This window comes from Nerophis ophidion, linkage group LG12 (assembly GCF_033978795.1).
Source record: "Nerophis ophidion isolate RoL-2023_Sa linkage group LG12, RoL_Noph_v1.0, whole genome shotgun sequence".
NCBI classification, from domain to species: domain Eukaryota; kingdom Metazoa; phylum Chordata; class Actinopteri; order Syngnathiformes; family Syngnathidae; genus Nerophis; species Nerophis ophidion.
This window is the reverse complement of record NC_084622.1, coordinates 21,206,548-21,219,457: the sequence shown is the minus strand read 5'-3', so window position 1 is coordinate 21,219,457 and position 12,910 is coordinate 21,206,548. Positions and strand designations below refer to the sequence as shown.

The 12,910-nt window shown below is 39.8% G+C and overlaps 1 protein-coding gene across 3 annotated transcripts in view; it reads right to left on the bottom strand.

Annotated features, from left to right (window-relative positions):
• Positions 1–12,910, bottom strand: part of il34 (interleukin 34) — a 150,898-nt gene that overhangs the window by 90,876 nt on the left and 47,112 nt on the right. The window lies entirely within an intron of this gene.

Here is a 12,910-nt window from a genome sequence, read left to right as displayed (position 1 = left end):
GGGCGTCCATGATAATGTTGCTTGGATGGCAAAATGATGTTGCTCCAAAAACCTGTATGGACCTTTCAGCATTAATGGTGCCTTCACAGATGTGTAAGTTACTCATGCCTTGGGCACTAATACACCCCCATACCATCACAGAGGCTGGCTTTTCAACTTTGCGCTTATAACAATCTGGATGGTTATTTTCCTCTTTGTTCTGGAGGACACCACATCCACAGTTTCCAAATATAATTTGAAATGTGGACTCGTCAGACCACAGAACACTTTTCCACTTTGCATCAGTCCATCTTAGATGAGCTCGGGCCAAGCAAAGCCAGCGGCATTCCTTGGTGTTGTTGATAAATGGGTTTTGCTTTGCATAGTAGAGTTTTAACTTGCATTTACAGATGTAGCGACCAACTGTAGTTACTGACAGTGGTTTTATGATGTGTTCCTGAGCCCATGTGGTGATAGCCTTTACACAGTGATGTCTGTTTTTCCTGCAGTACCACCTGAGGGCTCAAAGGTCCATAATATCATCGCTTACGTGCAGTGATTTCTCCAGATTCTCTCAACCTTCTGATGATTTTACGGACCATAGATGGTAAAATCCCTAAATTCCTTGCAATAGCTCGTTGAGAAATGTCGTTCTAAAATTGTTCGACAATTTGCTTACAAAGTGGTGACCCTCGCCCCATCCTTTTTTGTGAATTACTTAGCATTTCATGGAAGCTGCTTTTATACCCAATCATGGTACCCATCTGTTTCCAATTAGTCTGCACACCTGTGGGATGTTCCATATAAGTGTTTGATGAGCATTCCTCAACCTTATCAGTATTTGTTGCCACCTTCCCCGACTTCTTTGTCACGTGTTGCTGGCATCAAATTCTAAGTTAATGATTATTTGCAAAAAATGAAATGTTTATGAGTTTGAACATCAAATATGTTGTCTTTGTAGCATATTTAACTCAATATTGGTTGAAAAGGATTTGCAAATCATTGTATTCCGTTTATATTTACATCTAACACAATTTCCCAACTCATATGGAAACCGGGTTTGTACATAAGGATGGTGAATGATAAGCAAAATTCCAATAAAAGTGTGGGAAAATGAATGAGGGTGGCTTAGACCTTTTAGATCCCAACTCATTTCTACGATCTGACCTATGCATTGTAGGCGGTTTCTTTTGGACGTAAATTCACACTCTAAAAAATCTCATGCAAAAAGAAAAAAAAAATGTTCCCAGAGAGTTAAAGAATCTGTCTGAGCGAGTCTGACCTTTGAATGTTACCTGTTGTAAATCCGGTGCGCTGTCCATGCACCCGACCTCCAAGGTTCACTCCGCCAACGTTTTACGTGATATCTGCGGCACAGCTGTGCATAGATTTAGGCTCTTTATTGGAAGGCAAGCAAAAGCAGATTTCCAGCCTTCAGAAGTTTTATAGGATAGATTTTTTTTCTGTTGATAGGACAGGTGCGAAGATTCATAGGGGACAACTTTGTGTACATAAAAATAATAAATCACTGGAACGGTCAATAACGCTTCAAGACAGCCAACCAATGATGCCAGAGGTCGGCCTGTGAGAATGTGTTTGTGGACTTTTACTCCCCATGTTTCACACAACACACTACAAATATGTTACACTCACACTTAAGTACAAAAACGTACAATGGGGCAAAAAAGTATTTAGTCAGCCAGCGATTGTGCAAGTTCTCCCACTTAAAATGATGACAGAGGCCTGTAATTTTCATCATAGGTACACTTCAACTGTGAGAGACGGAATGGGAAAAAAAATCCAGGAATTCACATTGTAGGAATTTTAAAGAATTTATTTGTAAATTTTTGTGGAATATAAGTATTTGGTCAACAAATTCAAAGCTCTCACTGATGGAAGGAGCTTTTGGCTCAAAATCTCACGATACATGGCCCCATTCATTCTTTCCTTAACACGGATCAATCGTCCTGTCCCCTTAGCAGAAAAACAGCCCCAAAGCATGATGTTTCCACCCCCATGCTTCACAGTAGGTGTGGTGTTCTTGGGATGCAACTCAGTATTCTTCTTCCTCCAAACACGACGAGTTGAGTTTATACCAAAATGGATACATGGATGATACAGCAGAGGATTGGGAGAATGTCATGTGGTCAGATGAAACCAAAATAGAATTTTTTGGCATAAACTCAACTTGTTGTGGAGAAACATGGACAAACGTTTTCAATGTACAAACTTTTCTATTAAGAACAACACAAGTTTGTAAACTGAGGATCCACTGTACTCAGTCACAGTACCGTATCCGGACCATGGGGCACACCAGATTATAAGGAGCACTGCCGATAAATGGTCTATTTTTGATCTTTTTCATTATAAGGCGCACCGGATTATAGGGCGCATTAAAGGAGTTGTATTACTATTATTTTTTTTCTAAATGTCAAAGACTTCCTTGTGGTCTACATAACATGTAATGGTTGTTCTTTGGTCAAAATACTACATAGATGATATTCTACAGATCATCTTCAATCCGCTTTCTGACAGTCGCTTCAGGATTCGCTGTTTTGTGGGCCGTCTTATTTACGTGGCTCACTCTTCCCCCTGTCATCTTTGTTGTAGCCGTGTAGCGTGCAAGGACGCGAGATGGAAAAAGTGTCAAAAGATGGACATTCAGACTTTACTTCAATCAATATCGGAGAAGCTTCTCCTCATCCAGAAACAACAACAAATTAGTCCCGTGAAAAACCGTACGACCGTAACTCTCTAAGAACTAAAGATCCTTGAGTAAATAATGTATACTCACTACACCGGTATGTTTTAGCGTTTTCACGGCGAGTTTACTGACAGATATAAGTAAGAACTTTACATTACTTTGTATTAGAAATGGTGAAAGATGAATGTCACATAACGTCCGCCTTCCCGGTGTCGGAAAGACGGACGTGCGCAATTTTTCAGGATTTATCCAGATCCCAAATACAGATCAGCGGGTACCAAAGTGTAAGAAAAGTTTCTTTTGCATAATATTGCGAGGTTGATTGGCAACACTAAATTGGCCCCAGTGTGTGAATGTGAGTGTGAATGGTGTCTGTCTATCTGTGTTGGCCCTGCGATGAGGTGGCGACTTGACGAGGGTGTACCCTGCCTTCCGCCCGATTGTAGCTGAGATAGGGGCCAGCACCCCCCGCCACCCCGAAAGGGAATAAGCGGTAGAAAATGGATGGATGGATGGAATATTGCAAAACAAAACACCAGATAATATGTCTTACCTTACACACACACCATAATAATACTGGTATGTTGAAGCACAGTACAATCCATCAAGCGGTGCGGCTTCATAGCTTACCAAAGTCGTACTAAAACATTTTGATGGAGTTTTAAGTGTAATCTTCTATATTCTCAATGGAACATAAAAATGTTGGTATTGTTTACTTGAGTCATATTGCCACCATAGTGCAGTCTACACATATCTTTTATGTTTGACTGCCATCTACTGGTCACACTTATTACACCATGTACCAAATAAAATTGCCTTGAGGTTGGTAGGCAAAACCTGAATTATTCCGTTCATTAGGCGCACCGGGTTATAAGGCGCACTGTCGAGTTTTGAGGGGAAAAAAGGATTTTATGTGGGCCTTGTAGTCTGGGAAATACGGTTAATTGGGCCAACTACCCACCTCCATTATCATGTTCCCTCAAGACCATCTACAGTAAGCAAAGTCAGGAGGAACCTATTCCAGCAGACTTTAGGAGAAAGGCAAACTGCACCCAAGACTGCTCAACAGTCAATAGCAGGGTGTAAACTGTAACTTAGAGACATGCAGCCATTCAAACTCAGATTCACTTTGGTACTCAAACTCAACAAACGCTGCCTGCACAGGAAGTCAGGCGAGTCTAACACGACACCAACAGTGGTTGTCGCTATCCTCAGTCCTGAAAAGGAACACATGCCAGTGCTAAACAGACATTGACAGTATATATATATATATATATATATATATATATATATATATATATATATATATATATATATATATATATATATATACCCACACAAACTACGTTTCCATATGAGTTGGGAAATTGTGTTAGATGTAAATATAAACAGAATACAATGATTTGCAAATCCTTTTTAACCCATATTCAGTTGAACGCACTACAGAGACAACATATTTGATGTTCAAACTCATAAACTTTACTTTTTTTTTGCAAATAATAATAAACTTAGAATTTCATGGCTGCCACACGTGCCAAAGTAGTTGGGAAAGGGCATGTTCACCACTGTGTTACATCACCTTTTCTTTTAACAACACTCAATAAACGTTTGGGAACTGAGGAAACTAATTGTTGAAGCTTTGAAAGTGGAATTCTTTCCCATTCTTGTTTTGTGTAGAGCTTCAGTCGTTCAACAGTCCGGTGTCTCCGCTGTTGTATTTTACGCTTCATAATGCGCCACACATTTTCCATGGGAGACAGGTCTGGACTGCAGGCGGGCCAGGAAAGTACCCGCACTCGTTTTTTACGAAGCCATACTGTTGTAACACGTCCTGAATGTGGCTTGGCATTGTCTTGCTGAAATAAGCAGGGGCGTCCTTGAAAAAGACGGCGCTTAGATGTCAGCATATGTTGTTCCAAAACCTGTATGTACCTTTCAGCATTTATGGTGCTTTCGCAGACTTATTTGGAACATCCCACAGGTGTGCAGTCTAATTGGGAACAGGTGGGTGCCATGATTGGGTATAAAAACAGCTTCCCAAAAAATGCTTAGCCTTTCACAGGAAAAGATGGGGCGAGGTAACACCCCTTTGTCTACAACTGCGTGAGCAAATAGTCAAACAGTTTAAGAACAACGTTTCTCAAAGTGCAATTGCAAGAAATTTGGGGATTTCAACATCTACGGTCCATAATATCATCAAAAGTTTCAGAGAATCTGGAGAAATCACTCCACATAAGCGACATGGCCGGAAACCAACATTGAATGACCGTGACCTTCGATCCTTCAGACGGCACTGTATCAAAAACCGACATCAATCTTTAAAGGATATCTCCAAATGGGCTCAGGAACACTTCAGAAAACCACTGTCACTAAATACAGTTTGTCGCTACATCTGTAAGTGCAAGTTAAAGCTCTACTATGCAAAGGGAAAGCCATTTATCAACAACATCCAGAAACGCCGACGGCTTCTCTGGGAAACGGGGTTTGAAAAACAAAGGCAAAGAGAGAAAATAAATGCATTCAAACAATCAATTTTTTCGTCCACCATCTCCTCCCACATTTTTTCATCCGATTCAAACTGATTCACTTTCAAAATGTTCAGCTCATTCTCAACATTTGTACACATTTTTTCCCCTTTATTTCCAGGAATTCAACATTTTCCCGGACGTTGCTTTCCCATTCAAAAATGAGTGGATATTTTTTTCCCTACCAATTCTAACTATTCCACCATGCACACATTCCAGTCAGCCTGGAAATTCTAACCAAATAAATGTCAATGTTCCAGAATCGGACCACAGAAATTCACAGAAATGTATTTCCTATTGAAAATAAATGGGTCTTTTTAAAACATCCTTATTTCTCAACTGATTCCAACTAGGAGTGGGCGATATGGCCTTTTTTAATATCTCGATATTTTCAGGCCATATCGCGATACACCATATATATCTCGATATTTTGCCTTGGCCTTGAATGAACACTTGATGCATATAATCACAGTAGTATGATGATTCTGTGTCTACATTAAAACGTTATTCTTCATACTGCATTAATATTTGCTACTTTTAAACTTTCATGCAGAGGGAAATCACAACTAAGTCAATTGACCAAAAGTGTATTTATTAAAGTTATTAAGCAATGGCACAAACATTCAAGTCATTTCCAAAACAGAAAGTGCAAGATTTTCAGAGACATTTTAAGTGTCAAATAAAAATGAGCTACATAATAGGAAATCAAATAGTGTTCATCCTTCACTATGTGGTAGGTTACTACGGACGTTATGAAATTCTCTTCATTTTCTAACGAGTGACTTTCTAAATGATGCTACATATTAGCAGTAATGCTACTTTTTATAGCAGGGGTAGGGAACCTATGGCTCGCGAGCCAGATGTGGCTCTTTTGATGACTGCATCTGGCTCTCGAATAAATCTGAGCTGACATTGCTTAACATGATAAGTAATGAATAATTCCACTTGGAATCACAGTGTTAAAATTAATGTTCGAAACATAAAACATTCTCATGCATTTTTAGTCCATACATCCGTTTACTACCGCACCTGTTCAAGAAGTTGCGTTAAGAAGTTATTTATTTATTATTGGTTAGTGTGGGGCTTGTCCTCCTGGGGGTTCTTCAGACCACCAAGCACCGACATGAGAGCCCGTTTCAGGGTTACACTATTGTTTTATTTTTCAATAAGTCTCTCAGTTGCTTTCCAGCAATTGTATTTTTCTCTTTCGTTCTCGCTCGCGCTCTGGCTCCAGCCCCAACCCCATCTCTCCTCCTGGCTGCTGCTAATAACAGAGTGACAGGTGATTAGATAACAAGGCTCAGTAGGGCCATCTACGCAGCTCTCGCTGATTTCGAGGCCGGTCCTGGCACACCCCAGTCCGCTGCAGGCCCGCGGGCCACGCCCCCTCCACAGTTAGCTTCAGAATAACAATGTTATCACAAAGAATAAGAGACATATTATTCTCTAGAAATGTTGGTCTTACTTAAAAATGCACGCGTTTAGTTGTGTTCAGTGTTAAAAAAATATATATGGCTCTTACGGAAATACATTTTAAAATATTTGGCTTTTTGACTCTCTCAGCCAAAAAGGTTCCCGACCCCTGTTTTATAGCAACGCTTTTTGACCACACTTGAATCGAGGGACACCCAAAGATACGCAGCCCTAATATATATATATATATATATATATATATATATATACATACACATATATACAGTGGGGCAAAAAAGTATTCAGTCAGCCAGCGATTGTGCAAGTTCTCCCACTTAAAATGATGACAGAGGTCTGTAATTTTCATCATAGGTACACTTCAACTGTGAGAGACAGAATATGAAAAAAAAAATCCAGGAATTCACATTGTATGAATTTTAAAGAATTTATTTGTAAATGATGGTGGAAAATAAGTATTTGGTCAACCATTCAAAGCTCTCACTGATGGAAGGAGGTTTTGGCTCAAAATCTCACGATACATGGCCCCATTCATTCTTTCCTTAACACGGATCAATCGTCCTGTCCCCTTAGCAGAAAAACAGCCCCAAAGCATGATGTTTCCACCTCCATGCTTCACAGTAGGTATGGTGTTCTTGGGATGCAACTCAGTATTCTTCTTCCTCCAAACACCACGAGTTGAGTTTATACCAAAATGGATACATGGATGATACAGCAGAGGATTGGGAGAATGTCATGTGGTCAGATGAAACCAAAATAGAACTTTTTGGTATAAACTCAACTCGTCGTGTTTGGAGGAAGAATAATATGTATATATATATATATGTGTGTATATATATGAAAATCCCCCCCCCATCTCCCGAATTCGGAGGTCTCAAGGTTGGCAAGTATGAAAGGGCGTCACTTCCGGAATGTATTATCGATTTTAACCGAAGTACCACTGCTTGCATAAAGCCCCTAAAAAACAAACCAGTACGAAAATGGCGTCCGTTCCCCACAATGGACAACCCGGGGTACCTCGCTGTGCTTGTGTAGTCACCTGAAGACATTTTAATAACGATACACCGTCTGTTCAAGAGAGCAAAACAAACTTGACAGATCGAACTAGGTTACTAAGACGGCTGCAAGGAAGCTGATGTACACAAAGTAATCCCAGGTCTATAAGTACATGACTTCTTGGAAATGGCTGTAATTGAAGTCATGAGTGTTGCACAAATGTGGCTCAGACATCCCTGGGGGGTGTGGGGTGGAGGTAGGGGGTGGGGGTGGGGTGTGGGGGGTAAATAGACCATGTCAATATTTTGACTGATGGATCCTTTGGGAAACACAAAATAAAACTTAACAAACCCTACGTCCATGTTCAAGGAAAGGATGGCTGTTTCCGAGTCAACCATAAGCATAAGTGCTTAGAAAAGAAGGACGATTCTGTCCACCCGGCACAATCTTGAAATCCCAATTCCGAAAGACAATTTGTGTCAAGATTTTAAAGAAAAGGGAGAAAAAAACTGCAGTGCAAAATTTCTGTCCTAGGGTTACTTCCAAACTAAATGCATGGGGAGTGACACGACATGAGAGGTCAAGTCACCCTGAACATTGGACAGTTACATAAGTTCTTATGTTACAAATCAGGTCATCATGGAGCGTACAAATAAGAAGAGAAGACCAGGCTCTTTCTTAATTTCTTCACGAAGGTTCACCATCTTTCGTCTTCGAAGACATTGTCTGTGTGAATATATTGATTCTGTCAGGCTTGCCCCTGACAGTTAGTTTGTGTTTTAGTTGTTCCTCTCTGTGTGTTTAGTATTTCCTTTCCTTAGTTTCTGTCAACACTCTTATTTTGGTTCAGCTTCCTGTTTGTCTCCCTGAGTGTTTTGTTTCCCCTCAGTGCGGCTGATTGGCACCTGGCCACACCTGGGCTCAATCAGCCCGCTCCTATTTTACCTGCTTTGTTCCTCCAGTCAGGGCTGGATTATTGTCATGCCGATGTCGCTCCTGTCGCATCGTGTCGTATCTTGTCTTGTCTATGCAGCGTTGCGGTAAGCTATGTTTGATTGCGGTTTTTAGCTTACTGCCTTTTGTTCCCTGCTTCCAAGTTTGTTTTTATATTACCTGTACGACTTCTGTTTCCTGCTCGATTCTTGCTAGCTTTAATGCTAAGTTCCTTTTTGTTTTCTAGCTCCCACGCTAGCTCCCTTAGTTTGTTATCCGCCTTGTGAGCGCTTTGTGTTAGTAACCTTTTGTTTATTCTTGTTCTATTTATTTAAATTAAATCATGTTTTCCTGCAAAATTCCTCCTTCCTTCTCTGCATCTTGGGGTTCGACTCAAACTAACTTTTACAGATCCAATCCAACTTTGTACTATCTGATTGAGAGGAATTAAAACTGTTGTAACAAACTCTCTTTTGTCCCCTTTTAAGATTCGGACTTTTCGACTATATAAAATTGGCGTCACGAACAGGATGAGGCCCCGAGTTAAATCCCCGACATTTCTACCATGAAACACAAAGGTGTAGAAGTCATTGAAGGAAGAAGTTGAAGGGGAAATGTCTTGGACCACATGTGGAAGGGCATTTATGTCTTTACCCGACAGACCACCCATATACATGTTCTTAATTACATTTGGAGCACATACGTTGTTTACATGTACTTGCCAACCTTGAGACCTCTGAATTTGGGGGATTTTGGGGGGGTGTTTGTGGTGGGCGGGTCGGGTGGCGGGGTTAAGGCGTGAAGAGAATATTTATAGCTCGAATTCACTGAAATTCAAGTATGTATTATATATATATAAATATATCTTGATTGGACTATCCAGAGAATAGTGCTCAATACCGTGGTAGAGCGCAATATGTAGGTGTGGGAAAAATCACAAGACTACTTCGTCTCTACAGAACTGTTTCATGAGGGGATCCCTCAATCATCAGGAGATTTTAATGGAAGCATTCACATACAATGGTTTATATAGGGCACAGAGTGGGTGGGTACAGGCAGGCGTAGGGTGTCGTGATTGGCTCATGTGTTACCTAGGAGGTGTTTCCGTCTGTGAAGGCATGTTGAAATGATTTCACTGCGCTTGTTGAGGGATGACAGGTCTGGATGATATATAATTAACAGTTTCTCTTTTAAGCATAGGTTGCATCTTTTATTACCACTGTTGTAAGGTGTGCTGGATGCAAGAATTTGCCATGTTATTGAATATTCAACATTATTGTCTTTGAGGTTCCAAATGTGTTTGCTGAGTTCTGTAGAACTCCGCAAAGTCTGGTTTCTAAAGGAGGCGTTGTGATTATTCCATCTTGTTTTGAACGCTCCTTCGGTTAATCCTACGTACGTGTCGGATGTGTTAATGTCCTCGCGTGTTACCTTTGCTTAGTAAACGACTGATGTCTCTGTAAGCACCCTCCGTTGAGAGGGAAATCAGGTTTCTTGCGACAGTTACATTCCTTATTGGTTTCAGAGTTGTTTAGTCTGGTATATAAACCATTGTATGTGAATGCTTCCATTAAAATCTCCTGATGATTGAGGGAACCCCCCATGAAACAGTTCTGTAGAGACAAAGTAGTCTTGTGATTTTTCCCCACACCTACATATATATATATATATATATATATATATATATATAAAATACTTTCATTTCAGTGTTCATTTATTTCCACATAGCTCATTGTTGTATTTGAAAGTGCAATGCTTTGCAGCCAGTAACAAAGCCTTTGAAGGAGCATAGGTATGGGCAGCATCTGTGACATTTCATTTGCAGGAAAGGAGTGAGTTTAGGGTTGAATTGTCCATCCTCGTTCTATTCTCTGTCACTATCTTTTTTTGGACATTACTGCTTGCTGTAGTTTTGAAGCAATGCATGATGGGATTCCGGATGTTGTGTGTCAGTGTATTAATGTGCCGGCTGGAATAAACACACACTGAAAAATAGCCCCGTGTTCGCCTACTTTATGGGTTATGAATACACCTATGGATAACGGAGACATATATAATAGTCTCTGTTGTAACTTATTGGTTATATAGTTCATGTGATGACCATTCATAAGCTAATCTATTATTATTTACAGTTGAAGAGTTAAAAGGGAATTGATTTAATTATACATGTATTTTATATTGATTATTTGAGAAACATTGACACTGAATTAAGTTGTTTCTCCTTCTTAGCCTAACAAAGTAACAAAATAAATCAAGTATTGTGAGTGTATATTACCTTTCTGTATTTGTATCTTAAGCAGCAATAGCTATCCCTGCATTAAAACGTACTTTGAATGACCGCATTAATTTTGTCTTAAAGTCCAGTTCAGAGAAGTATTTCATCTTGGATACAGTATATAATCCTCAATATTGGCAGAAAAATTCATTTAATGTACTTCCATGAATTGCCGCTAGGGCGCTAATTATCTTAAAAACCTCTTCTCACTATGGCGCTTACCAAAGGCATGCGGTAAATTTAGGCCTGCGCTTATACATTTGAGTGTGATGTAAGGAATCCATCATGAAAAGCACATTTAATAAAAAAAAACATTATTATGGTCTTACCTTTACTTATAAATGAAGTCCATGCGCAGCTCCTTCTGATCAAAAGCATCGATAACTTGTTTATAGAAGTCTTCCTTATCTTTCTTCAGTTTTAAAGGTCTCTCTGTCTCGATGGAGATATTCCTTTATTACCTCCTGCTTCGATTGAAAGTCCAGTTTAGAAAACTGTTTTATTTTAGATATGTAATCCTCCATGTTAAAAGTGCAAGCGCGAGGAAAAAATAAACGATCGCTGCTCACTCTTGCTGCCTGTTGTCACTTCTTCTGCAGCAGAGTTGTTGCAAGAAGGATCACTAGCGCCCTCTACCACCAGGAGGCGGGAGTCATTTAATGACTCATATTTGACACACGCAGCTACGGTATATTAATAAAACATAGCTGCTTACTGTTTTTTTTAGCATATCGTCACTCGTTACGTGACGAGTTTGACCCGGTGGAAATTTTAGGCATATGCTAATTATTTTGTGAAACGCGTTTGACCCGGCGGAAATTCTAGACATGCGCTAATAAAAATAATATTTTGTGAAACGAGTTTGACCCGGCGTTAATCCTGAGCCGGTGGTAATGCTAAGCATGCGCTAATTATTTTTGCGAAACTAGTTTGACTCGGCAGTAATTCAAGGCAGGCGCATACTATATACCCGGCGGTAATTCAAGTAAATACGGTAATTCAAATTAATTCCAAGAAATTAAACAATATTTTTGCATCTGACCAAAAACACCCACAAAAGCTGGCTTACTCTAATAAAAATACTATGTTTGTTTTAAATACAGTTAAAAAAATAAGAAAATAAAAAAATACTGGCTTTCGCTGTAGAGACCTGTGTCTGCTAGCTTGAGCGCCCCTACCTTATTTGTCATTTCCACATATCAATCCTGTGCTAACTCAACAAACCATCAAACTAGGAACTATTCAAGAGGGTTGAGTTACCCCGTCTTCTTGGCATCACTCTGTATTCATAGATTCATGTATTCATCATTTTTACAGAACTACATTAATGTGCAGTGTCTCATGCAGCATTTGAAGTGTGGTTACCAATTGTTTATTTCACTCATGTTTGGTTTAGGTTAGGTCAAGTGGGAGGAGTCCCAGTCTCCCTTTACTGTGCTTGCATTTTGCTATTGCGACATCCAGTGGACACATTTAGAACAGCAGTTGCTTTCATTTAAAGATGCAGCTGAATTTTAAGTCCAGTTAAAGTACCAATGATTGTCACACACACACTAGGTGTGATTAAACGTGTTCTCTGCATTTGACCCATCCCCTTGTTCACCCTCTGGGAGGTGAGGGGAGCAGTGAGCAGCAATGGTAGCCGCGCCCGGGTACACGTTATGGTGATTTAACCCCCCAATTCCAACCCTTGATGCTGAGTGCCAAACAGGGAGATAATGGGTCCCATTTTTATAGTCTTTGGTATGACTCGGCCGGGGTTTGAACTCACAACCTACCGATCTTAGGGCGGACACTCTAACCACTAGTCCACTGAGTATAATAAGTCTCTTATTCTTTTTAATAACATTATTATTCTGAAGCTAACCAACAATAAATAAAATACTTCTTACCATTAATGCGACTTCTTGAACAGGTGCGGTAGAAATCGGATGGATGGATTAAAATTAGGGCTGGGCAACGATTAAAATTTTTAATTGAAGTTAATCACACTATTTCTCTGATTAATCGCGATTAACTGCATTGTATACGCAAAGCCCAATAATGAATTCAAAAGTAGTGTGTAGT